The sequence below is a fragment of the Oncorhynchus kisutch genome, unplaced genomic scaffold, assembly GCF_002021735.2.
Source record: "Oncorhynchus kisutch isolate 150728-3 unplaced genomic scaffold, Okis_V2 scaffold655, whole genome shotgun sequence".
Classification (NCBI taxonomy): Eukaryota; Metazoa; Chordata; class Actinopteri; order Salmoniformes; family Salmonidae; genus Oncorhynchus; species Oncorhynchus kisutch.
Window position 1 is genome coordinate 1 of NW_022262600.1, and position 22,500 is coordinate 22,500.

Here is a 22,500-nt window from a genome sequence, read left to right on the forward strand (position 1 = left end):
AATTGTTGGATGAAATACAAACTAACCTTGCTTACTTATTTTCAAAGCAAGGGCACATATTTCAGCCTTGTGGGAAAAAAACGGACAAGAGGTTGACGAAAAGCTTACAGCACCTGGTATTCCCAGGCGGTCTCCCATCCAAGTACTAACCAGGCCCCGACCCTGCTTAGCTTCCGAGATCAGACGAGATCAGGCGTACTCAGGCCGGGTGGTCGTAAGCGAGAAACTATCTCTTGGTGCACTATGTTAAGTGAAAGTGAGTCTGATTAACAGCTGTTGCATTTTCACCATTTAGATAAGCATCTTTGTGTCACTCAAAAAGTGGAAGAAATTGCATATACTGTAGAAATAATTTGTAGCACAGATTGTTGGATGAAATACAAACTAACCTTGCTTACTTATTTCAAAGCAAGGGCACATATTTCAGCCTTGTGGGAAAAAACGGACAAAGAGTTGACAAAAAGCTTACAGCACCTGGTATTCCCAGGCGGTCTCCCATCCAAGTACTAACCAGGCCCGACCCTGCTTAGCTTCCGAGATCAGACGAGATCAGGCGTACTCAGGCCGGTGTGGTCGTAAGCGAGAAACTATCTCTTGGTGCACTATGTTAAGTGAAAGTGAGTCTGATTAACAGCTGTTGCATTTTCACCATTTAGATAAGCATCTTTGTGTCACTCAAAAAGTGGAAGAAATTGCATATACTGTAGAAATAATTTGTAGCACAGATTGTTGGATGAAATACAAACTAACCTTGCTTACTTATTTCAAAGCAAGGGCACATATTTCAGCCTTGTGGGAAAAAACGGACAAAGAGTTGACAAAAAGCTTACAGCACCTGGTATTCCCAGGCGGTCTCCCATCCAAGTACTAACCAGGCCCGACCCTGCTTAGCTTCCGAGATCAGACGAGATCAGGCGTACTCAGGCCGGTGTGGTCGTAAGCGAGAAACTATCTCTTGGTGCACTATGTTAAGTGAAAGTGAGTCTGATTAACAGCTGTTGCATTTTCACCATTTAGATAAGCATCTTTGTGTCACTCAAAAAGTGGAAGAAATTGCATATACTGTAGAAATAATTTGTAGCACAGATTGTTGGATGAAATACAAACTAACCTTGCTTACTTATTTCAAAGCAAGGGCACATATTTCAGCCTTGTGGGAAAAAACGGACAAAGAGTTGACGAAAAGCTTACAGCACCTGGTATTCCCAGGCGGTCTCCCATCCAAGTACTAACCAGGCCCGACCCTGCTTAGCTTCCGAGATCAGACGAGATCAGGCGTACTCAGGCCGTGTGGTCGTAAGCGAGAAACTATCTCTTGGTGCACTATGTTAAGTGAAAGTGAGTCTGATTAACAGCTGTTGCATTTTCACCATTTAGATAAGCATCTTTGTGTCACTCAAAAAGTGGAAGAAATTGCATATACTGTAGAAATAATTTGTAGCACAGATTGTTGGATGAAATACAAACTAACCTTGCTTACTTATTTCAAAGCAAGGGCACATATTTCAGCCTTGTGGGAAAAAACGGACAAAGAGTTGACGAAAAGCTTACAGCACCTGGTATTCCCAGGCGGTCTCCCATCCAAGTACTAACCAGGCCCGACCCTGCTTAGCTTCCGAGATCAGACGAGATCAGGCGTACTCAGGCCGGTGTGGTCGTAAGCGAGAAACTATCTCTTGGTGCACTATGTTAAGTGAAAGTGAGTCTGATTAACAGCTGTTGCATTTTCACCATTTAGATAAGCATCTTTGTGTCACTCAAAAAGTGGAAGAAATTGCATATACTGTAGAAATAATTTGTAGCACAGATTGTTGGATGAAATACAAACTAACCTTGCTTACTTATTTCAAAGCAAGGGCACATATTTCAGCCTTGTGGGAAAAAACGGACAAAGAGTTGACAAAAAGCTTACAGCACCTGGTATTCCCAGGCGGTCTCCCATCCAAGTACTAACCAGGCCCGACCCTGCTTAGCTTCCGAGATCAGACGAGATCAGGCGTACTCAGGCCGGTGTGGTCGTAAGCGAGAAACTATCTCTTGGTGCACTATGTTAAGTGAAAGTGAGTCTGATTAACAGCTGTTGCATTTTCACCATTTAGATAAGCATCTTTGTGTCACTCAAAAAGTGGAAGAAATTGCATATACTGTAGAAATAATTTGTAGCACAGATTGTTGGATGAAATACAAACTAACCTTGCTTACTTATTTCAAAGCAAGGGCACATATTTCAGCCTTGTGGGAAAAAACGGACAAAGAGTTGACAAAAAGCTTACAGCACCTGGTATTCCCAGGCGGTCTCCCATCCAAGTACTAACCAGGCCCGACCCTGCTTAGCTTCCGAGATCAGACGAGATCAGGCGTACTCAGGCCGGTGTGGTCGTAAGCGAGAAACTATCTCTTGGTGCACTATGTTAAGTGAAAGTGAGTCTGATTAACAGCTGTTGCATTTTCACCATTTAGATAAGCATCTTTGTGTCACTCAAAAAGTGGAAGAAATTGCATATACTGTAGAAATAATTTGTAGCACAGATTGTTGGATGAAATACAAACTAACCTTGCTTACTTATTTCAAAGCAAGGGCACATATTTCAGCCTTGTGGGAAAAAACGGACAAAGAGTTGACGAAAAGCTTACAGCACCTGGTATTCCCAGGCGGTCTCCCATCCAAGTACTAACCAGGCCCGACCCTGCTTAGCTTCCGAGATCAGACGAGATCAGGCGTACTCAGGCCGGTGTGGTCGTAAGCGAGAAACTATCTCTTGGTGCACTATGTTAAGTGAAAGTGAGTCTGATTAACAGCTGTTGCATTTTCACCATTTAGATAAGCATCTTTGTGTCACTCAAAAAGTGGAAGAAATTGCATATACTGTAGAAATAATTTGTAGCACAGATTGTTGGATGAAATACAAACTAACCTTGCTTACTTATTTCAAAGCAAGGGCACATATTTCAGCCTTGTGGGAAAAAACGGACAAAGAGTTGACAAAAAGCTTACAGCACCTGGTATTCCCAGGCGGTCTCCCATCCAAGTACTAACCAGGCCCGACCCTGCTTAGCTTCCGAGATCAGACGAGATCAGGCGTACTCAGGCCGGTGTGGTCGTAAGCGAGAAACTATCTCTTGGTGCACTATGTTAAGTGAAAGTGAGTCTGATTAACAGCTGTTGCATTTTCACCATTTAGATAAGCATCTTTGTGTCACTCAAAAAGTGGAAGAAATTGCATATACTGTAGAAATAATTTGTAGCACAGATTGTTGGATGAAATACAAACTAACCTTGCTTACTTATTTCAAAGCAAGGGCACATATTTCAGCCTTGTGGGAAAAAACGGACAAAGAGTTGACAAAAAGCTTACAGCACCTGGTATTCCCAGGCGGTCTCCCATCCAAGTACTAACCAGGCCCGACCCTGCTTAGCTTCCGAGATCAGACGAGATCAGGCGTACTCAGGCCGGTGTGGTCGTAAGCGAGAAACTATCTCTTGGTGCACTATGTTAAGTGAAAGTGAGTCTGATTAACAGCTGTTGCATTTTCACCATTTAGATAAGCATCTTTGTGTCACTCAAAAAGTGGAAGAAATTGCATATACTGTAGAAATAATTTGTAGCACAGATTGTTGGATGAAATACAAACTAACCTTGCTTACTTATTTCAAAGCAAGGGCACATATTTCAGCCTTGTGGGAAAAAACGGACAAAGAGTTGACAAAAAGCTTACAGCACCTGGTATTCCCAGGCGGTCTCCCATCCAAGTACTAACCAGGCCCGACCCTGCTTAGCTTCCGAGATCAGACGAGATCAGGCGTACTCAGGCCGGTGTGGTCGTAAGCGAGAAACTATCTCTTGGTGCACTATGTTAAGTGAAAGTGAGTCTGATTAACAGCTGTTGCATTTTCACCATTTAGATAAGCATCTTTGTGTCACTCAAAAAGTGGAAGAAATTGCATATACTGTAGAAATAATTTGTAGCACAGATTGTTGGATGAAATACAAACTAACCTTGCTTACTTATTTCAAAGCAAGGGCACATATTTCAGCCTTGTGGGAAAAAACGGACAAAGAGTTGACAAAAAGCTTACAGCACCTGGTATTCCCAGGCGGTCTCCCATCCAAGTACTAACCAGGCCCGACCCTGCTTAGCTTCCGAGATCAGACGAGATCAGGCGTACTCAGGCCGGTGTGGTCGTAAGCGAGAAACTATCTCTTGGTGCACTATGTTAAGTGAAAGTGAGTCTGATTAACAGCTGTTGCATTTTCACCATTTAGATAAGCATCTTTGTGTCACTCAAAAAGTGGAAGAAATTGCATATACTGTAGAAATAATTTGTAGCACAGATTGTTGGATGAAATACAAACTAACCTTGCTTACTTATTTCAAAGCAAGGGCACATATTTCAGCCTTGTGGGAAAAAACGGACAAAGAGTTGACAAAAAGCTTACAGCACCTGGTATTCCCAGGCGGTCTCCCATCCAAGTACTAACCAGGCCCGACCCTGCTTAGCTTCCGAGATCAGACGAGATCAGGCGTACTCAGGCCGGTGTGGTCGTAAGCGAGAAACTATCTCTTGGTGCACTATGTTAAGTGAAAGTGAGTCTGATTAACAGCTGTTGCATTTTCACCATTTAGATAAGCATCTTTGTGTCACTCAAAAAGTGGAAGAAATTGCATATACTGTAGAAATAATTTGTAGCACAGATTGTTGGATGAAATACAAACTAACCTTGCTTACTTATTTCAAAGCAAGGGCACATATTTCAGCCTTGTGGGAAAAAACGGACAAAGAGTTGACAAAAAGCTTACAGCACCTGGTATTCCCAGGCGGTCTCCCATCCAAGTACTAACCAGGCCCGACCCTGCTTAGCTTCCGAGATCAGACGAGATCAGGCGTACTCAGGCCGGTGTGGTCGTAAGCGAGAAACTATCTCTTGGTGCACTATGTTAAGTGAAAGTGAGTCTGATTAACAGCTGTTGCATTTTCACCATTTAGATAAGCATCTTTGTGTCACTCAAAAAGTGGAAGAAATTGCATATACTGTAGAAATAATTTGTAGCACAGATTGTTGGATGAAATACAAACTAACCTTGCTTACTTATTTCAAAGCAAGGGCACATATTTCAGCCTTGTGGGAAAAAACGGACAAAGAGTTGACAAAAAGCTTACAGCACCTGGTATTCCCAGGCGGTCTCCCATCCAAGTACTAACCAGGCCCGACCCTGCTTAGCTTCCGAGATCAGACGAGATCAGGCGTACTCAGGCCGGTGTGGTCGTAAGCGAGAAACTATCTCTTGGTGCACTATGTTAAGTGAAAGTGAGTCTGATTAACAGCTGTTGCATTTTCACCATTTAGATAAGCATCTTTGTGTCACTCAAAAAGTGGAAGAAATTGCATATACTGTAGAAATAATTTGTAGCACAGATTGTTGGATGAAATACAAACTAACCTTGCTTACTTATTTCAAAGCAAGGGCACATATTTCAGCCTTGTGGGAAAAAACGGACAAAGAGTTGACAAAAAGCTTACAGCACCTGGTATTCCCAGGCGGTCTCCCATCCAAGTACTAACCAGGCCCGACCCTGCTTAGCTTCCGAGATCAGACGAGATCAGGCGTACTCAGGCCGGTGTGGTCGTAAGCGAGAAACTATCTCTTGGTGCACTATGTTAAGTGAAAGTGAGTCTGATTAACAGCTGTTGCATTTTCACCATTTAGATAAGCATCTTTGTGTCACTCAAAAAGTGGAAGAAATTGCATATACTGTAGAAATAATTTGTAGCACAGATTGTTGGATGAAATACAAACTAACCTTGCTTACTTATTTCAAAGCAAGGGCACATATTTCAGCCTTGTGGGAAAAAACGGACAAAGAGTTGACAAAAAGCTTACAGCACCTGGTATTCCCAGGCGGTCTCCCATCCAAGTACTAACCAGGCCCGACCCTGCTTAGCTTCCGAGATCAGACGAGATCAGGCGTACTCAGGCCGGTGTGGTCGTAAGCGAGAAACTATCTCTTGGTGCACTATGTTAAGTGAAAGTGAGTCTGATTAACAGCTGTTGCATTTTCACCATTTAGATAAGCATCTTTGTGTCACTCAAAAAGTGGAAGAAATTGCATATACTGTAGAAATAATTTGTAGCACAGATTGTTGGATGAAATACAAACTAACCTTGCTTACTTATTTCAAAGCAAGGGCACATATTTCAGCCTTGTGGGAAAAAACGGACAAAGAGTTGACAAAAAGCTTACAGCACCTGGTATTCCCAGGCGGTCTCCCATCCAAGTACTAACCAGGCCCGACCCTGCTTAGCTTCCGAGATCAGACGAGATCAGGCGTACTCAGGCCGGTGTGGTCGTAAGCGAGAAACTATCTCTTGGTGCACTATGTTAAGTGAAAGTGAGTCTGATTAACAGCTGTTGCATTTTCACCATTTAGATAAGCATCTTTGTGTCACTCAAAAAGTGGAAGAAATTGCATATACTGTAGAAATAATTTGTAGCACAGATTGTTGGATGAAATACAAACTAACCTTGCTTACTTATTTCAAAGCAAGGGCACATATTTCAGCCTTGTGGGAAAAAACGGACAAAGAGTTGACGAAAAGCTTACAGCACCTGGTATTCCCAGGCGGTCTCCCATCCAAGTACTAACCAGGCCCGACCCTGCTTAGCTTCCGAGATCAGACGAGATCAGGCGTACTCAGGCCGGTGTGGTCGTAAGCGAGAAACTATCTCTTGGTGCACTATGTTAAGTGAAAGTGAGTCTGATTAACAGCTGTTGCATTTTCACCATTTAGATAAGCATCTTTGTGTCACTCAAAAAGTGGAAGAAATTGCATATACTGTAGAAATAATTTGTAGCACAGATTGTTGGATGAAATACAAACTAACCTTGCTTACTTATTTCAAAGCAAGGGCACATATTTCAGCCTTGTGGGAAAAAACGGACAAAGAGTTGACAAAAAGCTTACAGCACCTGGTATTCCCAGGCGGTCTCCCATCCAAGTACTAACCAGGCCCGACCCTGCTTAGCTTCCGAGATCAGACGAGATCAGGCGTACTCAGGCCGGTGTGGTCGTAAGCGAGAAACTATCTCTTGGTGCACTATGTTAAGTGAAAGTGAGTCTGATTAACAGCTGTTGCATTTTCACCATTTAGATAAGCATCTTTGTGTCACTCAAAAAGTGGAAGAAATTGCATATACTGTAGAAATAATTTGTAGCACAGATTGTTGGATGAAATACAAACTAACCTTGCTTACTTATTTCAAAGCAAGGGCACATATTTCAGCCTTGTGGGAAAAAACGGACAAAGAGTTGACGAAAAGCTTACAGCACCTGGTATTCCCAGGCGGTCTCCCATCCAAGTACTAACCAGGCCCGACCCTGCTTAGCTTCCGAGATCAGACGAGATCAGGCGTACTCAGGCCGGTGTGGTCGTAAGCGAGAAACTATCTCTTGGTGCACTATGTTAAGTGAAAGTGAGTCTGATTAACAGCTGTTGCATTTTCACCATTTAGATAAGCATCTTTGTGTCACTCAAAAAGTGGAAGAAATTGCATATACTGTAGAAATAATTTGTAGCACAGATTGTTGGATGAAATACAAACTAACCTTGCTTACTTATTTCAAAGCAAGGGCACATATTTCAGCCTTGTGGGAAAAAACGGACAAAGAGTTGACGAAAAGCTTACAGCACCTGGTATTCCCAGGCGGTCTCCCATCCAAGTACTAACCAGGCCCGACCCTGCTTAGCTTCCGAGATCAGACGAGATCAGGCGTACTCAGGCCGGTGTGGTCGTAAGCGAGAAACTATCTCTTGGTGCACTATGTTAAGTGAAAGTGAGTCTGATTAACAGCTGTTGCATTTTCACCATTTAGATAAGCATCTTTGTGTCACTCAAAAAGTGGAAGAAATTGCATATACTGTAGAAATAATTTGTAGCACAGATTGTTGGATGAAATACAAACTAACCTTGCTTACTTATTTCAAAGCAAGGGCACATATTTCAGCCTTGTGGGAAAAAACGGACAAAGAGTTGACAAAAAGCTTACAGCACCTGGTATTCCCAGGCGGTCTCCCATCCAAGTACTAACCAGGCCCGACCCTGCTTAGCTTCCGAGATCAGACGAGATCAGGCGTACTCAGGCCGGTGTGGTCGTAAGCGAGAAACTATCTCTTGGTGCACTATGTTAAGTGAAAGTGAGTCTGATTAACAGCTGTTGCATTTTCACCATTTAGATAAGCATCTTTGTGTCACTCAAAAAGTGGAAGAAATTGCATATACTGTAGAAATAATTTGTAGCACAGATTGTTGGATGAAATACAAACTAACCTTGCTTACTTATTTCAAAGCAAGGGCACATATTTCAGCCTTGTGGGAAAAAACGGACAAAGAGTTGACAAAAAGCTTACAGCACCTGGTATTCCCAGGCGGTCTCCCATCCAAGTACTAACCAGGCCCGACCCTGCTTAGCTTCCGAGATCAGACGAGATCAGGCGTACTCAGGCCGGTGTGGTCGTAAGCGAGAAACTATCTCTTGGTGCACTATGTTAAGTGAAAGTGAGTCTGATTAACAGCTGTTGCATTTTCACCATTTAGATAAGCATCTTTGTGTCACTCAAAAAGTGGAAGAAATTGCATATACTGTAGAAATAATTTGTAGCACAGATTGTTGGATGAAATACAAACTAACCTTGCTTACTTATTTCAAAGCAAGGGCACATATTTCAGCCTTGTGGGAAAAAACGGACAAAGAGTTGACAAAAAGCTTACAGCACCTGGTATTCCCAGGCGGTCTCCCATCCAAGTACTAACCAGGCCCGACCCTGCTTAGCTTCCGAGATCAGACGAGATCAGGCGTACTCAGGCCGGTGTGGTCGTAAGCGAGAAACTATCTCTTGGTGCACTATGTTAAGTGAAAGTGAGTCTGATTAACAGCTGTTGCATTTTCACCATTTAGATAAGCATCTTTGTGTCACTCAAAAAGTGGAAGAAATTGCATATACTGTAGAAATAATTTGTAGCACAGATTGTTGGATGAAATACAAACTAACCTTGCTTACTTATTTCAAAGCAAGGGCACATATTTCAGCCTTGTGGGAAAAAACGGACAAAGAGTTGACGAAAAGCTTACAGCACCTGGTATTCCCAGGCGGTCTCCCATCCAAGTACTAACCAGGCCCGACCCTGCTTAGCTTCCGAGATCAGACGAGATCAGGCGTACTCAGGCCGGTGTGGTCGTAAGCGAGAAACTATCTCTTGGTGCACTATGTTAAGTGAAAGTGAGTCTGATTAACAGCTGTTGCATTTTCACCATTTAGATAAGCATCTTTGTGTCACTCAAAAAGTGGAAGAAATTGCATATACTGTAGAAATAATTTGTAGCACAGATTGTTGGATGAAATACAAACTAACCTTGCTTACTTATTTCAAAGCAAGGGCACATATTTCAGCCTTGTGGGAAAAAACGGACAAAGAGTTGACAAAAAGCTTACAGCACCTGGTATTCCCAGGCGGTCTCCCATCCAAGTACTAACCAGGCCCGACCCTGCTTAGCTTCCGAGATCAGACGAGATCAGGCGTACTCAGGCCGGTGTGGTCGTAAGCGAGAAACTATCTCTTGGTGCACTATGTTAAGTGAAAGTGAGTCTGATTAACAGCTGTTGCATTTTCACCATTTAGATAAGCATCTTTGTGTCACTCAAAAAGTGGAAGAAATTGCATATACTGTAGAAATAATTTGTAGCACAGATTGTTGGATGAAATACAAACTAACCTTGCTTACTTATTTCAAAGCAAGGGCACATATTTCAGCCTTGTGGGAAAAAACGGACAAAGAGTTGACGAAAAGCTTACAGCACCTGGTATTCCCAGGCGGTCTCCCATCCAAGTACTAACCAGGCCCGACCCTGCTTAGCTTCCGAGATCAGACGAGATCAGGCGTACTCAGGCCGGTGTGGTCGTAAGCGAGAAACTATCTCTTGGTGCACTATGTTAAGTGAAAGTGAGTCTGATTAACAGCTGTTGCATTTTCACCATTTAGATAAGCATCTTTGTGTCACTCAAAAAGTGGAAGAAATTGCATATACTGTAGAAATAATTTGTAGCACAGATTGTTGGATGAAATACAAACTAACCTTGCTTACTTATTTCAAAGCAAGGGCACATATTTCAGCCTTGTGGGAAAAAACGGACAAAGAGTTGACGAAAAGCTTACAGCACCTGGTATTCCCAGGCGGTCTCCCATCCAAGTACTAACCAGGCCCGACCCTGCTTAGCTTCCGAGATCAGACGAGATCAGGCGTACTCAGGCCGGTGTGGTCGTAAGCGAGAAACTATCTCTTGGTGCACTATGTTAAGTGAAAGTGAGTCTGATTAACAGCTGTTGCATTTTCACCATTTAGATAAGCATCTTTGTGTCACTCAAAAAGTGGAAGAAATTGCATATACTGTAGAAATAATTTGTAGCACAGATTGTTGGATGAAATACAAACTAACCTTGCTTACTTATTTCAAAGCAAGGGCACATATTTCAGCCTTGTGGGAAAAAACGGACAAAGAGTTGACAAAAAGCTTACAGCACCTGGTATTCCCAGGCGGTCTCCCATCCAAGTACTAACCAGGCCCGACCCTGCTTAGCTTCCGAGATCAGACGAGATCAGGCGTACTCAGGCCGGTGTGGTCGTAAGCGAGAAACTATCTCTTGGTGCACTATGTTAAGTGAAAGTGAGTCTGATTAACAGCTGTTGCATTTTCACCATTTAGATAAGCATCTTTGTGTCACTCAAAAAGTGGAAGAAATTGCATATACTGTAGAAATAATTTGTAGCACAGATTGTTGGATGAAATACAAACTAACCTTGCTTACTTATTTCAAAGCAAGGGCACATATTTCAGCCTTGTGGGAAAAAACGGACAAAGAGTTGACGAAAAGCTTACAGCACCTGGTATTCCCAGGCGGTCTCCCATCCAAGTACTAACCAGGCCCGACCCTGCTTAGCTTCCGAGATCAGACGAGATCAGGCGTACTCAGGCCGGTGTGGTCGTAAGCGAGAAACTATCTCTTGGTGCACTATGTTAAGTGAAAGTGAGTCTGATTAACAGCTGTTGCATTTTCACCATTTAGATAAGCATCTTTGTGTCACTCAAAAAGTGGAAGAAATTGCATATACTGTAGAAATAATTTGTAGCACAGATTGTTGGATGAAATACAAACTAACCTTGCTTACTTATTTCAAAGCAAGGGCACATATTTCAGCCTTGTGGGAAAAAACGGACAAAGAGTTGACGAAAAGCTTACAGCACCTGGTATTCCCAGGCGGTCTCCCATCCAAGTACTAACCAGGCCCGACCCTGCTTAGCTTCCGAGATCAGACGAGATCAGGCGTACTCAGGCCGGTGTGGTCGTAAGCGAGAAACTATCTCTTGGTGCACTATGTTAAGTGAAAGTGAGTCTGATTAACAGCTGTTGCATTTTCACCATTTAGATAAGCATCTTTGTGTCACTCAAAAAGTGGAAGAAATTGCATATACTGTAGAAATAATTTGTAGCACAGATTGTTGGATGAAATACAAACTAACCTTGCTTACTTATTTCAAAGCAAGGGCACATATTTCAGCCTTGTGGGAAAAAACGGACAAAGAGTTGACAAAAAGCTTACAGCACCTGGTATTCCCAGGCGGTCTCCCATCCAAGTACTAACCAGGCCCGACCCTGCTTAGCTTCCGAGATCAGACGAGATCAGGCGTACTCAGGCCGGTGTGGTCGTAAGCGAGAAACTATCTCTTGGTGCACTATGTTAAGTGAAAGTGAGTCTGATTAACAGCTGTTGCATTTTCACCATTTAGATAAGCATCTTTGTGTCACTCAAAAAGTGGAAGAAATTGCATATACTGTAGAAATAATTTGTAGCACAGATTGTTGGATGAAATACAAACTAACCTTGCTTACTTATTTCAAAGCAAGGGCACATATTTCAGCCTTGTGGGAAAAAACGGACAAAGAGTTGACAAAAAGCTTACAGCACCTGGTATTCCCAGGCGGTCTCCCATCCAAGTACTAACCAGGCCCGACCCTGCTTAGCTTCCGAGATCAGACGAGATCAGGCGTACTCAGGCCGGTGTGGTCGTAAGCGAGAAACTATCTCTTGGTGCACTATGTTAAGTGAAAGTGAGTCTGATTAACAGCTGTTGCATTTTCACCATTTAGATAAGCATCTTTGTGTCACTCAAAAAGTGGAAGAAATTGCATATACTGTAGAAATAATTTGTAGCACAGATTGTTGGATGAAATACAAACTAACCTTGCTTACTTATTTCAAAGCAAGGGCACATATTTCAGCCTTGTGGGAAAAAACGGACAAAGAGTTGACGAAAAGCTTACAGCACCTGGTATTCCCAGGCGGTCTCCCATCCAAGTACTAACCAGGCCCGACCCTGCTTAGCTTCCGAGATCAGACGAGATCAGGCGTACTCAGGCCGGTGTGGTCGTAAGCGAGAAACTATCTCTTGGTGCACTATGTTAAGTGAAAGTGAGTCTGATTAACAGCTGTTGCATTTTCACCATTTAGATAAGCATCTTTGTGTCACTCAAAAAGTGGAAGAAATTGCATATACTGTAGAAATAATTTGTAGCACAGATTGTTGGATGAAATACAAACTAACCTTGCTTACTTATTTCAAAGCAAGGGCACATATTTCAGCCTTGTGGGAAAAAACGGACAAAGAGTTGACGAAAAGCTTACAGCACCTGGTATTCCCAGGCGGTCTCCCATCCAAGTACTAACCAGGCCCGACCCTGCTTAGCTTCCGAGATCAGACGAGATCAGGCGTACTCAGGCCGGTGTGGTCGTAAGCGAGAAACTATCTCTTGGTGCACTATGTTAAGTGAAAGTGAGTCTGATTAACAGCTGTTGCATTTTCACCATTTAGATAAGCATCTTTGTGTCACTCAAAAAGTGGAAGAAATTGCATATACTGTAGAAATAATTTGTAGCACAGATTGTTGGATGAAATACAAACTAACCTTGCTTACTTATTTCAAAGCAAGGGCACATATTTCAGCCTTGTGGGAAAAAACGGACAAAGAGTTGACAAAAAGCTTACAGCACCTGGTATTCCCAGGCGGTCTCCCATCCAAGTACTAACCAGGCCCGACCCTGCTTAGCTTCCGAGATCAGACGAGATCAGGCGTACTCAGGCCGGTGTGGTCGTAAGCGAGAAACTATCTCTTGGTGCACTATGTTAAGTGAAAGTGAGTCTGATTAACAGCTGTTGCATTTTCACCATTTAGATAAGCATCTTTGTGTCACTCAAAAAGTGGAAGAAATTGCATATACTGTAGAAATAATTTGTAGCACAGATTGTTGGATGAAATACAAACTAACCTTGCTTACTTATTTCAAAGCAAGGGCACATATTTCAGCCTTGTGGGAAAAAACGGACAAAGAGTTGACGAAAAGCTTACAGCACCTGGTATTCCCAGGCGGTCTCCCATCCAAGTACTAACCAGGCCCGACCCTGCTTAGCTTCCGAGATCAGACGAGATCAGGCGTACTCAGGCCGGTGTGGTCGTAAGCGAGAAACTATCTCTTGGTGCACTATGTTAAGTGAAAGTGAGTCTGATTAACAGCTGTTGCATTTTCACCATTTAGATAAGCATCTTTGTGTCACTCAAAAAGTGGAAGAAATTGCATATACTGTAGAAATAATTTGTAGCACAGATTGTTGGATGAAATACAAACTAACCTTGCTTACTTATTTCAAAGCAAGGGCACATATTTCAGCCTTGTGGGAAAAAACGGACAAAGAGTTGACGAAAAGCTTACAGCACCTGGTATTCCCAGGCGGTCTCCCATCCAAGTACTAACCAGGCCCGACCCTGCTTAGCTTCCGAGATCAGACGAGATCAGGCGTACTCAGGCCGGTGTGGTCGTAAGCGAGAAACTATCTCTTGGTGCACTATGTTAAGTGAAAGTGAGTCTGATTAACAGCTGTTGCATTTTCACCATTTAGATAAGCATCTTTGTGTCACTCAAAAAGTGGAAGAAATTGCATATACTGTAGAAATAATTTGTAGCACAGATTGTTGGATGAAATACAAACTAACCTTGCTTACTTATTTCAAAGCAAGGGCACATATTTCAGCCTTGTGGGAAAAAACGGACAAAGAGTTGACGAAAAGCTTACAGCACCTGGTATTCCCAGGCGGTCTCCCATCCAAGTACTAACCAGGCCCGACCCTGCTTAGCTTCCGAGATCAGACGAGATCAGGCGTACTCAGGCCGGTGTGGTCGTAAGCGAGAAACTATCTCTTGGTGCACTATGTTAAGTGAAAGTGAGTCTGATTAACAGCTGTTGCATTTTCACCATTTAGATAAGCATCTTTGTGTCACTCAAAAAGTGGAAGAAATTGCATATACTGTAGAAATAATTTGTAGCACAGATTGTTGGATGAAATACAAACTAACCTTGCTTACTTATTTCAAAGCAAGGGCACATATTTCAGCCTTGTGGGAAAAAACGGACAAAGAGTTGACAAAAAGCTTACAGCACCTGGTATTCCCAGGCGGTCTCCCATCCAAGTACTAACCAGGCCCGACCCTGCTTAGCTTCCGAGATCAGACGAGATCAGGCGTACTCAGGCCGGTGTGGTCGTAAGCGAGAAACTATCTCTTGGTGCACTATGTTAAGTGAAAGTGAGTCTGATTAACAGCTGTTGCATTTTCACCATTTAGATAAGCATCTTTGTGTCACTCAAAAAGTGGAAGAAATTGCATATACTGTAGAAATAATTTGTAGCACAGATTGTTGGATGAAATACAAACTAACCTTGCTTACTTATTTCAAAGCAAGGGCACATATTTCAGCCTTGTGGGAAAAAACGGACAAAGAGTTGACGAAAAGCTTACAGCACCTGGTATTCCCAGGCGGTCTCCCATCCAAGTACTAACCAGGCCCGACCCTGCTTAGCTTCCGAGATCAGACGAGATCAGGCGTACTCAGGCCGGTGTGGTCGTAAGCGAGAAACTATCTCTTGGTGCACTATGTTAAGTGAAAGTGAGTCTGATTAACAGCTGTTGCATTTTCACCATTTAGATAAGCATCTTTGTGTCACTCAAAAAGTGGAAGAAATTGCATATACTGTAGAAATAATTTGTAGCACAGATTGTTGGATGAAATACAAACTAACCTTGCTTACTTATTTCAAAGCAAGGGCACATATTTCAGCCTTGTGGGAAAAAACGGACAAAGAGTTGACGAAAAGCTTACAGCACCTGGTATTCCCAGGCGGTCTCCCATCCAAGTACTAACCAGGCCCGACCCTGCTTAGCTTCCGAGATCAGACGAGATCAGGCGTACTCAGGCCGGTGTGGTCGTAAGCGAGAAACTATCTCTTGGTGCACTATGTTAAGTGAAAGTGAGTCTGATTAACAGCTGTTGCATTTTCACCATTTAGATAAGCATCTTTGTGTCACTCAAAAAGTGGAAGAAATTGCATATACTGTAGAAATAATTTGTAGCACAGATTGTTGGATGAAATACAAACTAACCTTGCTTACTTATTTCAAAGCAAGGGCACATATTTCAGCCTTGTGGGAAAAAACGGACAAAGAGTTGACGAAAAGCTTACAGCACCTGGTATTCCCAGGCGGTCTCCCATCCAAGTACTAACCAGGCCCGACCCTGCTTAGCTTCCGAGATCAGACGAGATCAGGCGTACTCAGGCCGGTGTGGTCGTAAGCGAGAAACTATCTCTTGGTGCACTATGTTAAGTGAAAGTGAGTCTGATTAACAGCTGTTGCATTTTCACCATTTAGATAAGCATCTTTGTGTCACTCAAAAAGTGGAAGAAATTGCATATACTGTAGAAATAATTTGTAGCACAGATTGTTGGATGAAATACAAACTAACCTTGCTTACTTATTTCAAAGCAAGGGCACATATTTCAGCCTTGTGGGAAAAAACGGACAAAGAGTTGACGAAAAGCTTACAGCACCTGGTATTCCCAGGCGGTCTCCCATCCAAGTACTAACCAGGCCCGACCCTGCTTAGCTTCCGAGATCAGACGAGATCAGGCGTACTCAGGCCGGTGTGGTCGTAAGCGAGAAACTATCTCTTGGTGCACTATGTTAAGTGAAAGTGAGTCTGATTAACAGCTGTTGCATTTTCACCATTTAGATAAGCATCTTTGTGTCACTCAAAAAGTGGAAGAAATTGCATATACTGTAGAAATAATTTGTAGCACAGATTGTTGGATGAAATACAAACTAACCTTGCTTACTTATTTCAAAGCAAGGGCACATATTTCAGCCTTGTGGGAAAAAACGGACAAAGAGTTGACGAAAAGCTTACAGCACCTGGTATTCCCAGGCGGTCTCCCATCCAAGTACTAACCAGGCCCGACCCTGCTTAGCTTCCGAGATCAGACGAGATCAGGCGTACTCAGGCCGGTGTGGTCGTAAGCGAGAAACTATCTCTTGGTGCACTATGTTAAGTGAAAGTGAGTCTGATTAACAGCTGTTGCATTTTCACCATTTAGATAAGCATCTTTGTGTCACTCAAAAAGTGGAAGAAATTGCATATACTGTAGAAATAATTTGTAGCACAGATTGTTGGATGAAATACAAACTAACCTTGCTTACTTATTTCAAAGCAAGGGCACATATTTCAGCCTTGTGGGAAAAAACGGACAAAGAGTTGACGAAAAGCTTACAGCACCTGGTATTCCCAGGCGGTCTCCCATCCAAGTACTAACCAGGCCCGACCCTGCTTAGCTTCCGAGATCAGACGAGATCAGGCGTACTCAGGCCGGTGTGGTCGTAAGCGAGAAACTATCTCTTGGTGCACTATGTTAAGTGAAAGTGAGTCTGATTAACAGCTGTTGCATTTTCACCATTTAGATAAGCATCTTTGTGTCACTCAAAAAGTGGAAGAAATTGCATATACTGTAGAAATAATTTGTAGCACAGATTGTTGGATGAAATACAAACTAACCTTGCTTACTTATTTCAAAGCAAGGGCACATATTTCAGCCTTGTGGGAAAAAACGGACAAAGAGTTGACGAAAAGCTTACAGCACCTGGTATTCCCAGGCGGTCTCCCATCCAAGTACTAACCAGGCCCGACCCTGCTTAGCTTCCGAGATCAGACGAGATCAGGCGTACTCAGGCCGGTGTGGTCGTAAGCGAGAAACTATCTCTTGGTGCACTATGTTAAGTGAAAGTGAGTCTGATTAACAGCTGTTGCATTTTCACCATTTAGATAAGCATCTTTGTGTCACTCAAAAAGTGGAAGAAATTGCATATACTGTAGAAATAATTTGTAGCACAGATTGTTGGATGAAATACAAACTAACCTTGCTTACTTATTTCAAAGCAAGGGCACATATTTCAGCCTTGTGGGAAAAAACGGACAAAGAGTTGACGAAAAAGCTTACAGCACCTGGTATTCCCAGGCGGTCTCCCATCCAAGTACTAACCAGGCCCGACCCTGCTTAGCTTCCGAGATCAGACGAGATCAGGCGTACTCAGGCCGGTGTGGTCGTAAGCGAGAAACTATCTCTTGGTGCACTATGTTAAGTGAAAGTGAGTCTGATTAACAGCTGTTGCATTTTCACCATTTAGATAAGCATCTTTGTGTCACTCAAAAAGTGGAAGAAATTGCATATACTGTAGAAATAATTTGTAGCACAGATTGTTGGATGAAATACAAACTAACCTTGCTTACTTATTTCAAAGCAAGGGCACATATTTCAGCCTTGTGGGAAAAAACGGACAAAGAGTTGACGAAAAGCTTACAGCACCTGGTATTCCCAGGCGGTCTCCCATCCAAGTACTAACCAGGCCCGACCCTGCTTAGCTTCCGAGATCAGACGAGATCAGGCGTACTCAGGCCGGTGTGGTCGTAAGCGAGAAACTATCTCTTGGTGCACTATGTTAAGTGAAAGTGAGTCTGATTAACAGCTGTTGCATTTTCACCATTTAGATAAGCATCTTTGTGTCACTCAAAAAGTGGAAGAAATTGCATATACTGTAGAAATAATTTGTAGCACAGATTGTTGGATGAAATACAAACTAACCTTGCTTACTTATTTCAAAGCAAGGGCACATATTTCAGCCTTGTGGGAAAAAACGGACAAAGAGTTGACGAAAAGCTTACAGCACCTGGTATTCCCAGGCGGTCTCCCATCCAAGTACTAACCAGGCCCGACCCTGCTTAGCTTCCGAGATCAGACGAGATCAGGCGTACTCAGGCCGGTGTGGTCGTAAGCGAGAAACTATCTCTTGGTGCACTATGTTAAGTGAAAGTGAGTCTGATTAACAGCTGTTGCATTTTCACCATTTAGATAAGCATCTTTGTGTCACTCAAAAAGTGGAAGAAATTGCATATACTGTAGAAATAATTTGTAGCACAGATTGTTGGATGAAATACAAACTAACCTTGCTTACTTATTTCAAAGCAAGGGCACATATTTCAGCCTTGTGGGAAAAAACGGACAAAGAGTTGACGAAAAGCTTACAGCACCTGGTATTCCCAGGCGGTCTCCCATCCAAGTACTAACCAGGCCCGACCCTGCTTAGCTTCCGAGATCAGACGAGATCAGGCGTACTCAGGCCGGTGTGGTCGTAAGCGAGAAACTATCTCTTGGTGCACTATGTTAAGTGAAAGTGAGTCTGATTAACAGCTGTTGCATTTTCACCATTTAGATAAGCATCTTTGTGTCACTCAAAAAGTGGAAGAAATTGCATATACTGTAGAAATAATTTGTAGCACAGATTGTTGGATGAAATACAAACTAACCTTGCTTACTTATTTCAAAGCAAGGGCACATATTTCAGCCTTGTGGGAAAAAACGGACAAAGAGTTGACGAAAAGCTTACAGCACCTGGTATTCCCAGGCGGTCTCCCATCCAAGTACTAACCAGGCCCGACCCTGCTTAGCTTCCGAGATCAGACGAGATCAGGCGTACTCAGGCCGGTGTGGTCGTAAGCGAGAAACTATCTCTTGGTGCACTATGTTAAGTGAAAGTGAGTCTGATTAACAGCTGTTGCATTTTCACCATTTAGATAAGCATCTTTGTGTCACTCAAAAAGTGGAAGAAATTGCATATACTGTAGAAATAATTTGTAGCACAGATTGTTGGATGAAATACAAACTAACCTTGCTTACTTATTTCAAAGCAAGGGCACATATTTCAGCCTTGTGGGAAAAAACGGACAAAGAGTTGACGAAAAGCTTACAGCACCTGGTATTCCCAGGCGGTCTCCCATCCAAGTACTAACCAGGCCCGACCCTGCTTAGCTTCCGAGATCAGACGAGATCAGGCGTACTCAGGCCGGTGTGGTCGTAAGCGAGAAACTATCTCTTGGTGCACTATGTTAAGTGAAAGTGAGTCTGATTAACAGCTGTTGCATTTTCACCATTTAGATAAGCATCTTTGTGTCACTCAAAAAGTGGAAGAAATTGCATATACTGTAGAAATAATTTGTAGCACAGATTGTTGGATGAAATACAAACTAACCTTGCTTACTTATTTCAAAGCAAGGGCACATATTTCAGCCTTGTGGGAAAAAACGGACAAAGAGTTGACGAAAAGCTTACAGCACCTGGTATTCCCAGGCGGTCTCCCATCCAAGTACTAACCAGGCCCGACCCTGCTTAGCTTCCGAGATCAGACGAGATCAGGCGTACTCAGGCCGGTGTGGTCGTAAGCGAGAAACTATCTCTTGGTGCACTATGTTAAGTGAAAGTGAGTCTGATTAACAGCTGTTGCATTTTCACCATTTAGATAAGCATCTTTGTGTCACTCAAAAAGTGGAAGAAATTGCATATACTGTAGAAATAATTTGTAGCACAGATTGTTGGATGAAATACAAACTAACCTTGCTTACTTATTTCAAAGCAAGGGCACATATTTCAGCCTTGTGGGAAAAAACGGACAAAGAGTTGACGAAAAGCTTACAGCACCTGGTATTCCCAGGCGGTCTCCCATCCAAGTACTAACCAGGCCCGACCCTGCTTAGCTTCCGAGATCAGACGAGATCAGGCGTACTCAGGCCGGTGTGGTCGTAAGCGAGAAACTATCTCTTGGTGCACTATGTTAAGTGAAAGTGAGTCTGATTAACAGCTGTTGCATTTTCACCATTTAGATAAGCATCTTTGTGTCACTCAAAAAGTGGAAGAAATTGCATATACTGTAGAAATAATTTGTAGCACAGATTGTTGGATGAAATACAAACTAACCTTGCTTACTTATTTCAAAGCAAGGGCACATATTTCAGCCTTGTGGGAAAAAACGGACAAAGAGTTGACGAAAAGCTTACAGCACCTGGTATTCCCAGGCGGTCTCCCATCCAAGTACTAACCAGGCCCGACCCTGCTTAGCTTCCGAGATCAGACGAGATCAGGCGTACTCAGGCCGGTGTGGTCGTAAGCGAGAAACTATCTCTTGGTGCACTATGTTAAGTGAAAGTGAGTCTGATTAACAGCTGTTGCATTTTCACCATTTAGATAAGCATCTTTGTGTCACTCAAAAAGTGGAAGAAATTGCATATACTGTAGAAATAATTTGTAGCACAGATTGTTGGATGAAATACAAACTAACCTTGCTTACTTATTTCAAAGCAAGGGCACATATTTCAGCCTTGTGGGAAAAAACGGACAAAGAGTTGACGAAAAAGCTTACAGCACCTGGTATTCCCAGGCGGTCTCCCATCCAAGTACTAACCAGGCCCGACCCTGCTTAGCTTCCGAGATCAGACGAGATCAGGCGTACTCAGGCCGGTGTGGTCGTAAGCGAGAAACTATCTCTTGGTGCACTATGTTAAGTGAAAGTGAGTCTGATTAACAGCTGTTGCATTTTCACCATTTAGATAAGCATCTTTGTGTCACTCAAAAAGTGGAAGAAATTGCATATACTGTAGAAATAATTTGTAGCACAGATTGTTGGATGAAATACAAACTAACCTTGCTTACTTATTTCAAAGCAAGGGCACATATTTCAGCCTTGTGGGAAAAAACGGACAAAGAGTTGACAAAAAGCTTACAGCACCTGGTATTCCCAGGCGGTCTCCCATCCAAGTACTAACCAGGCCCGACCCTGCTTAGCTTCCGAGATCAGACGAGATCAGGCGTACTCAGGCCGGTGTGGTCGTAAGCGAGAAACTATCTCTTGGTGCACTATGTTAAGTGAAAGTGAGTCTGATTAACAGCTGTTGCATTTTCACCATTTAGATAAGCATCTTTGTGTCACTCAAAAAGTGGAAGAAATTGCATATACTGTAGAAATAATTTGTAGCACAGATTGTTGGATGAAATACAAACTAACCTTGCTTACTTATTTCAAAGCAAGGGCACATATTTCAGCCTTGTGGGAAAAAACGGACAAAGAGTTGACGAAAAGCTTACAGCACCTGGTATTCCCAGGCGGTCTCCCATCCAAGTACTAACCAGGCCCGACCCTGCTTAGCTTCCGAGATCAGACGAGATCAGGCGTACTCAGGCCGGTGTGGTCGTAAGCGAGAAACTATCTCTTGGTGCACTATGTTAAGTGAAAGTGAGTCTGATTAACAGCTGTTGCATTTTCACCATTTAGATAAGCATCTTTGTGTCACTCAAAAAGTGGAAGAAATTGCATATACTGTAGAAATAATTTGTAGCACAGATTGTTGGATGAAATACAAACTAACCTTGCTTACTTATTTCAAAGCAAGGGCACATATTTCAGCCTTGTGGGAAAAAACGGACAAAGAGTTGACGAAAAGCTTACAGCACCTGGTATTCCCAGGCGGTCTCCCATCCAAGTACTAACCAGGCCCGACCCTGCTTAGCTTCCGAGATCAGACGAGATCAGGCGTACTCAGGCCGGTGTGGTCGTAAGCGAGAAACTATCTCTTGGTGCACTATGTTAAGTGAAAGTGAGTCTGATTAACAGCTGTTGCATTTTCACCATTTAGATAAGCATCTTTGTGTCACTCAAAAAGTGGAAGAAATTGCATATACTGTAGAAATAATTTGTAGCACAGATTGTTGGATGAAATACAAACTAACCTTGCTTACTTATTTCAAAGCAAGGGCACATATTTCAGCCTTGTGGGAAAAAACGGACAAAGAGTTGACGAAAAGCTTACAGCACCTGGTATTCCCAGGCGGTCTCCCATCCAAGTACTAACCAGGCCCGACCCTGCTTAGCTTCCGAGATCAGACGAGATCAGGCGTACTCAGGCCGGTGTGGTCGTAAGCGAGAAACTATCTCTTGGTGCACTATGTTAAGTGAAAGTGAGTCTGATTAACAGCTGTTGCATTTTCACCATTTAGATAAGCATCTTTGTGTCACTCAAAAAGTGGAAGAAATTGCATATACTGTAGAAATAATTTGTAGCACAGATTGTTGGATGAAATACAAACTAACCTTGCTTACTTATTTCAAAGCAAGGGCACATATTTCAGCCTTGTGGGAAAAAACGGACAAAGAGTTGACGAAAAAGCTTACAGCACCTG

The 22,500-nt window shown here is 42.8% G+C and overlaps 61 non-coding genes and 2 pseudogenes across 61 annotated transcripts in view; all 63 read right to left on the minus strand.

The window, feature by feature from the left end:
- Positions 1 to 101: 101 nt before the first annotated feature.
- LOC116361387 (uncharacterized) lies at positions 102 to 220 on the minus strand (annotated as a pseudogene).
- Positions 221 to 462: 242 nt separating this feature from the next.
- Positions 463 to 581, minus strand: LOC116361366 (5S ribosomal RNA). The gene has a single exon (XR_004207528.1). It is a non-coding gene; the product is annotated as a 5S ribosomal RNA (ribosomal RNA).
- A 242-nt stretch (positions 582 to 823) lies between these two features.
- Positions 824 to 942, minus strand: LOC116361397 (5S ribosomal RNA). The gene has a single exon (XR_004207555.1). It is a non-coding gene; the product is annotated as a 5S ribosomal RNA (ribosomal RNA).
- A 242-nt stretch (positions 943 to 1,184) lies between these two features.
- On the minus strand, positions 1,185 to 1,302 carry LOC116361386 (uncharacterized; annotated as a pseudogene).
- A 242-nt stretch (positions 1,303 to 1,544) lies between these two features.
- LOC116361408 (5S ribosomal RNA) lies at positions 1,545 to 1,663 on the minus strand. The gene has a single exon (XR_004207566.1). It is a non-coding gene; the product is annotated as a 5S ribosomal RNA (ribosomal RNA).
- Positions 1,664 to 1,905: 242 nt separating this feature from the next.
- LOC116361419 (5S ribosomal RNA) lies at positions 1,906 to 2,024 on the minus strand. The gene has a single exon (XR_004207577.1). It is a non-coding gene; the product is annotated as a 5S ribosomal RNA (ribosomal RNA).
- Positions 2,025 to 2,266: 242 nt separating this feature from the next.
- On the minus strand, positions 2,267 to 2,385 carry LOC116361432 (5S ribosomal RNA). The gene has a single exon (XR_004207589.1). It is a non-coding gene; the product is annotated as a 5S ribosomal RNA (ribosomal RNA).
- A 242-nt stretch (positions 2,386 to 2,627) lies between these two features.
- Positions 2,628 to 2,746, minus strand: LOC116361372 (5S ribosomal RNA). Its single transcript, XR_004207534.1, has one exon. It is a non-coding gene; the product is annotated as a 5S ribosomal RNA (ribosomal RNA).
- Positions 2,747 to 2,988: 242 nt separating this feature from the next.
- Positions 2,989 to 3,107, minus strand: LOC116361384 (5S ribosomal RNA). Its single transcript, XR_004207545.1, has one exon. It is a non-coding gene; the product is annotated as a 5S ribosomal RNA (ribosomal RNA).
- A 242-nt stretch (positions 3,108 to 3,349) lies between these two features.
- On the minus strand, positions 3,350 to 3,468 carry LOC116361389 (5S ribosomal RNA). Its single transcript, XR_004207547.1, has one exon. It is a non-coding gene; the product is annotated as a 5S ribosomal RNA (ribosomal RNA).
- Positions 3,469 to 3,710: 242 nt separating this feature from the next.
- LOC116361390 (5S ribosomal RNA) lies at positions 3,711 to 3,829 on the minus strand. The gene has a single exon (XR_004207548.1). It is a non-coding gene; the product is annotated as a 5S ribosomal RNA (ribosomal RNA).
- A 242-nt stretch (positions 3,830 to 4,071) lies between these two features.
- On the minus strand, positions 4,072 to 4,190 carry LOC116361391 (5S ribosomal RNA). Its single transcript, XR_004207549.1, has one exon. It is a non-coding gene; the product is annotated as a 5S ribosomal RNA (ribosomal RNA).
- Positions 4,191 to 4,432: 242 nt separating this feature from the next.
- On the minus strand, positions 4,433 to 4,551 carry LOC116361392 (5S ribosomal RNA). The gene has a single exon (XR_004207550.1). It is a non-coding gene; the product is annotated as a 5S ribosomal RNA (ribosomal RNA).
- Positions 4,552 to 4,793: 242 nt separating this feature from the next.
- Positions 4,794 to 4,912, minus strand: LOC116361393 (5S ribosomal RNA). Its single transcript, XR_004207551.1, has one exon. It is a non-coding gene; the product is annotated as a 5S ribosomal RNA (ribosomal RNA).
- Positions 4,913 to 5,154: 242 nt separating this feature from the next.
- On the minus strand, positions 5,155 to 5,273 carry LOC116361394 (5S ribosomal RNA). The gene has a single exon (XR_004207552.1). It is a non-coding gene; the product is annotated as a 5S ribosomal RNA (ribosomal RNA).
- Positions 5,274 to 5,515: 242 nt separating this feature from the next.
- On the minus strand, positions 5,516 to 5,634 carry LOC116361395 (5S ribosomal RNA). Its single transcript, XR_004207553.1, has one exon. It is a non-coding gene; the product is annotated as a 5S ribosomal RNA (ribosomal RNA).
- A 242-nt stretch (positions 5,635 to 5,876) lies between these two features.
- On the minus strand, positions 5,877 to 5,995 carry LOC116361396 (5S ribosomal RNA). Its single transcript, XR_004207554.1, has one exon. It is a non-coding gene; the product is annotated as a 5S ribosomal RNA (ribosomal RNA).
- A 242-nt stretch (positions 5,996 to 6,237) lies between these two features.
- LOC116361398 (5S ribosomal RNA) lies at positions 6,238 to 6,356 on the minus strand. The gene has a single exon (XR_004207556.1). It is a non-coding gene; the product is annotated as a 5S ribosomal RNA (ribosomal RNA).
- Positions 6,357 to 6,598: 242 nt separating this feature from the next.
- On the minus strand, positions 6,599 to 6,717 carry LOC116361399 (5S ribosomal RNA). Its single transcript, XR_004207557.1, has one exon. It is a non-coding gene; the product is annotated as a 5S ribosomal RNA (ribosomal RNA).
- A 242-nt stretch (positions 6,718 to 6,959) lies between these two features.
- On the minus strand, positions 6,960 to 7,078 carry LOC116361400 (5S ribosomal RNA). The gene has a single exon (XR_004207558.1). It is a non-coding gene; the product is annotated as a 5S ribosomal RNA (ribosomal RNA).
- A 242-nt stretch (positions 7,079 to 7,320) lies between these two features.
- LOC116361401 (5S ribosomal RNA) lies at positions 7,321 to 7,439 on the minus strand. The gene has a single exon (XR_004207559.1). It is a non-coding gene; the product is annotated as a 5S ribosomal RNA (ribosomal RNA).
- Positions 7,440 to 7,681: 242 nt separating this feature from the next.
- LOC116361402 (5S ribosomal RNA) lies at positions 7,682 to 7,800 on the minus strand. Its single transcript, XR_004207560.1, has one exon. It is a non-coding gene; the product is annotated as a 5S ribosomal RNA (ribosomal RNA).
- A 242-nt stretch (positions 7,801 to 8,042) lies between these two features.
- LOC116361403 (5S ribosomal RNA) lies at positions 8,043 to 8,161 on the minus strand. Its single transcript, XR_004207561.1, has one exon. It is a non-coding gene; the product is annotated as a 5S ribosomal RNA (ribosomal RNA).
- A 242-nt stretch (positions 8,162 to 8,403) lies between these two features.
- On the minus strand, positions 8,404 to 8,522 carry LOC116361404 (5S ribosomal RNA). Its single transcript, XR_004207562.1, has one exon. It is a non-coding gene; the product is annotated as a 5S ribosomal RNA (ribosomal RNA).
- Positions 8,523 to 8,764: 242 nt separating this feature from the next.
- On the minus strand, positions 8,765 to 8,883 carry LOC116361405 (5S ribosomal RNA). Its single transcript, XR_004207563.1, has one exon. It is a non-coding gene; the product is annotated as a 5S ribosomal RNA (ribosomal RNA).
- Positions 8,884 to 9,125: 242 nt separating this feature from the next.
- LOC116361406 (5S ribosomal RNA) lies at positions 9,126 to 9,244 on the minus strand. The gene has a single exon (XR_004207564.1). It is a non-coding gene; the product is annotated as a 5S ribosomal RNA (ribosomal RNA).
- A 242-nt stretch (positions 9,245 to 9,486) lies between these two features.
- Positions 9,487 to 9,605, minus strand: LOC116361407 (5S ribosomal RNA). Its single transcript, XR_004207565.1, has one exon. It is a non-coding gene; the product is annotated as a 5S ribosomal RNA (ribosomal RNA).
- A 242-nt stretch (positions 9,606 to 9,847) lies between these two features.
- Positions 9,848 to 9,966, minus strand: LOC116361409 (5S ribosomal RNA). Its single transcript, XR_004207567.1, has one exon. It is a non-coding gene; the product is annotated as a 5S ribosomal RNA (ribosomal RNA).
- Positions 9,967 to 10,208: 242 nt separating this feature from the next.
- LOC116361410 (5S ribosomal RNA) lies at positions 10,209 to 10,327 on the minus strand. Its single transcript, XR_004207568.1, has one exon. It is a non-coding gene; the product is annotated as a 5S ribosomal RNA (ribosomal RNA).
- Positions 10,328 to 10,569: 242 nt separating this feature from the next.
- On the minus strand, positions 10,570 to 10,688 carry LOC116361411 (5S ribosomal RNA). The gene has a single exon (XR_004207569.1). It is a non-coding gene; the product is annotated as a 5S ribosomal RNA (ribosomal RNA).
- A 242-nt stretch (positions 10,689 to 10,930) lies between these two features.
- LOC116361412 (5S ribosomal RNA) lies at positions 10,931 to 11,049 on the minus strand. Its single transcript, XR_004207570.1, has one exon. It is a non-coding gene; the product is annotated as a 5S ribosomal RNA (ribosomal RNA).
- A 242-nt stretch (positions 11,050 to 11,291) lies between these two features.
- On the minus strand, positions 11,292 to 11,410 carry LOC116361413 (5S ribosomal RNA). Its single transcript, XR_004207571.1, has one exon. It is a non-coding gene; the product is annotated as a 5S ribosomal RNA (ribosomal RNA).
- A 242-nt stretch (positions 11,411 to 11,652) lies between these two features.
- Positions 11,653 to 11,771, minus strand: LOC116361414 (5S ribosomal RNA). The gene has a single exon (XR_004207572.1). It is a non-coding gene; the product is annotated as a 5S ribosomal RNA (ribosomal RNA).
- A 242-nt stretch (positions 11,772 to 12,013) lies between these two features.
- On the minus strand, positions 12,014 to 12,132 carry LOC116361415 (5S ribosomal RNA). The gene has a single exon (XR_004207573.1). It is a non-coding gene; the product is annotated as a 5S ribosomal RNA (ribosomal RNA).
- A 242-nt stretch (positions 12,133 to 12,374) lies between these two features.
- Positions 12,375 to 12,493, minus strand: LOC116361416 (5S ribosomal RNA). Its single transcript, XR_004207574.1, has one exon. It is a non-coding gene; the product is annotated as a 5S ribosomal RNA (ribosomal RNA).
- Positions 12,494 to 12,735: 242 nt separating this feature from the next.
- LOC116361417 (5S ribosomal RNA) lies at positions 12,736 to 12,854 on the minus strand. Its single transcript, XR_004207575.1, has one exon. It is a non-coding gene; the product is annotated as a 5S ribosomal RNA (ribosomal RNA).
- Positions 12,855 to 13,096: 242 nt separating this feature from the next.
- LOC116361418 (5S ribosomal RNA) lies at positions 13,097 to 13,215 on the minus strand. Its single transcript, XR_004207576.1, has one exon. It is a non-coding gene; the product is annotated as a 5S ribosomal RNA (ribosomal RNA).
- A 242-nt stretch (positions 13,216 to 13,457) lies between these two features.
- LOC116361421 (5S ribosomal RNA) lies at positions 13,458 to 13,576 on the minus strand. The gene has a single exon (XR_004207578.1). It is a non-coding gene; the product is annotated as a 5S ribosomal RNA (ribosomal RNA).
- Positions 13,577 to 13,818: 242 nt separating this feature from the next.
- On the minus strand, positions 13,819 to 13,937 carry LOC116361422 (5S ribosomal RNA). Its single transcript, XR_004207579.1, has one exon. It is a non-coding gene; the product is annotated as a 5S ribosomal RNA (ribosomal RNA).
- A 242-nt stretch (positions 13,938 to 14,179) lies between these two features.
- On the minus strand, positions 14,180 to 14,298 carry LOC116361423 (5S ribosomal RNA). Its single transcript, XR_004207580.1, has one exon. It is a non-coding gene; the product is annotated as a 5S ribosomal RNA (ribosomal RNA).
- A 242-nt stretch (positions 14,299 to 14,540) lies between these two features.
- On the minus strand, positions 14,541 to 14,659 carry LOC116361424 (5S ribosomal RNA). Its single transcript, XR_004207581.1, has one exon. It is a non-coding gene; the product is annotated as a 5S ribosomal RNA (ribosomal RNA).
- Positions 14,660 to 14,901: 242 nt separating this feature from the next.
- Positions 14,902 to 15,020, minus strand: LOC116361425 (5S ribosomal RNA). Its single transcript, XR_004207582.1, has one exon. It is a non-coding gene; the product is annotated as a 5S ribosomal RNA (ribosomal RNA).
- Positions 15,021 to 15,262: 242 nt separating this feature from the next.
- LOC116361426 (5S ribosomal RNA) lies at positions 15,263 to 15,381 on the minus strand. The gene has a single exon (XR_004207584.1). It is a non-coding gene; the product is annotated as a 5S ribosomal RNA (ribosomal RNA).
- Positions 15,382 to 15,623: 242 nt separating this feature from the next.
- On the minus strand, positions 15,624 to 15,742 carry LOC116361427 (5S ribosomal RNA). The gene has a single exon (XR_004207585.1). It is a non-coding gene; the product is annotated as a 5S ribosomal RNA (ribosomal RNA).
- Positions 15,743 to 15,984: 242 nt separating this feature from the next.
- On the minus strand, positions 15,985 to 16,103 carry LOC116361428 (5S ribosomal RNA). Its single transcript, XR_004207586.1, has one exon. It is a non-coding gene; the product is annotated as a 5S ribosomal RNA (ribosomal RNA).
- Positions 16,104 to 16,345: 242 nt separating this feature from the next.
- LOC116361429 (5S ribosomal RNA) lies at positions 16,346 to 16,464 on the minus strand. Its single transcript, XR_004207587.1, has one exon. It is a non-coding gene; the product is annotated as a 5S ribosomal RNA (ribosomal RNA).
- Positions 16,465 to 16,706: 242 nt separating this feature from the next.
- Positions 16,707 to 16,825, minus strand: LOC116361430 (5S ribosomal RNA). Its single transcript, XR_004207588.1, has one exon. It is a non-coding gene; the product is annotated as a 5S ribosomal RNA (ribosomal RNA).
- A 242-nt stretch (positions 16,826 to 17,067) lies between these two features.
- LOC116361433 (5S ribosomal RNA) lies at positions 17,068 to 17,186 on the minus strand. The gene has a single exon (XR_004207590.1). It is a non-coding gene; the product is annotated as a 5S ribosomal RNA (ribosomal RNA).
- Positions 17,187 to 17,429: 243 nt separating this feature from the next.
- LOC116361434 (5S ribosomal RNA) lies at positions 17,430 to 17,548 on the minus strand. The gene has a single exon (XR_004207591.1). It is a non-coding gene; the product is annotated as a 5S ribosomal RNA (ribosomal RNA).
- Positions 17,549 to 17,790: 242 nt separating this feature from the next.
- LOC116361435 (5S ribosomal RNA) lies at positions 17,791 to 17,909 on the minus strand. The gene has a single exon (XR_004207592.1). It is a non-coding gene; the product is annotated as a 5S ribosomal RNA (ribosomal RNA).
- A 242-nt stretch (positions 17,910 to 18,151) lies between these two features.
- Positions 18,152 to 18,270, minus strand: LOC116361436 (5S ribosomal RNA). The gene has a single exon (XR_004207593.1). It is a non-coding gene; the product is annotated as a 5S ribosomal RNA (ribosomal RNA).
- A 242-nt stretch (positions 18,271 to 18,512) lies between these two features.
- On the minus strand, positions 18,513 to 18,631 carry LOC116361437 (5S ribosomal RNA). The gene has a single exon (XR_004207594.1). It is a non-coding gene; the product is annotated as a 5S ribosomal RNA (ribosomal RNA).
- Positions 18,632 to 18,873: 242 nt separating this feature from the next.
- LOC116361367 (5S ribosomal RNA) lies at positions 18,874 to 18,992 on the minus strand. Its single transcript, XR_004207529.1, has one exon. It is a non-coding gene; the product is annotated as a 5S ribosomal RNA (ribosomal RNA).
- Positions 18,993 to 19,234: 242 nt separating this feature from the next.
- LOC116361368 (5S ribosomal RNA) lies at positions 19,235 to 19,353 on the minus strand. Its single transcript, XR_004207530.1, has one exon. It is a non-coding gene; the product is annotated as a 5S ribosomal RNA (ribosomal RNA).
- A 242-nt stretch (positions 19,354 to 19,595) lies between these two features.
- Positions 19,596 to 19,714, minus strand: LOC116361369 (5S ribosomal RNA). The gene has a single exon (XR_004207531.1). It is a non-coding gene; the product is annotated as a 5S ribosomal RNA (ribosomal RNA).
- A 242-nt stretch (positions 19,715 to 19,956) lies between these two features.
- On the minus strand, positions 19,957 to 20,075 carry LOC116361370 (5S ribosomal RNA). The gene has a single exon (XR_004207532.1). It is a non-coding gene; the product is annotated as a 5S ribosomal RNA (ribosomal RNA).
- A 242-nt stretch (positions 20,076 to 20,317) lies between these two features.
- LOC116361371 (5S ribosomal RNA) lies at positions 20,318 to 20,436 on the minus strand. The gene has a single exon (XR_004207533.1). It is a non-coding gene; the product is annotated as a 5S ribosomal RNA (ribosomal RNA).
- A 243-nt stretch (positions 20,437 to 20,679) lies between these two features.
- LOC116361373 (5S ribosomal RNA) lies at positions 20,680 to 20,798 on the minus strand. Its single transcript, XR_004207535.1, has one exon. It is a non-coding gene; the product is annotated as a 5S ribosomal RNA (ribosomal RNA).
- Positions 20,799 to 21,040: 242 nt separating this feature from the next.
- On the minus strand, positions 21,041 to 21,159 carry LOC116361375 (5S ribosomal RNA). The gene has a single exon (XR_004207536.1). It is a non-coding gene; the product is annotated as a 5S ribosomal RNA (ribosomal RNA).
- A 242-nt stretch (positions 21,160 to 21,401) lies between these two features.
- LOC116361376 (5S ribosomal RNA) lies at positions 21,402 to 21,520 on the minus strand. Its single transcript, XR_004207537.1, has one exon. It is a non-coding gene; the product is annotated as a 5S ribosomal RNA (ribosomal RNA).
- Positions 21,521 to 21,762: 242 nt separating this feature from the next.
- On the minus strand, positions 21,763 to 21,881 carry LOC116361377 (5S ribosomal RNA). Its single transcript, XR_004207538.1, has one exon. It is a non-coding gene; the product is annotated as a 5S ribosomal RNA (ribosomal RNA).
- Positions 21,882 to 22,123: 242 nt separating this feature from the next.
- On the minus strand, positions 22,124 to 22,242 carry LOC116361378 (5S ribosomal RNA). Its single transcript, XR_004207539.1, has one exon. It is a non-coding gene; the product is annotated as a 5S ribosomal RNA (ribosomal RNA).
- Positions 22,243 to 22,485: 243 nt separating this feature from the next.
- LOC116361379 (5S ribosomal RNA) overlaps positions 22,486 to 22,500 on the minus strand; it is a 119-nt gene continuing 104 nt past the window's right edge. The window contains exon 1 of the ribosomal RNA XR_004207540.1: positions 22,486 to 22,500. This exon is cut by the window's right edge and continues 104 nt beyond it. This is a non-coding gene — a ribosomal RNA (5S ribosomal RNA).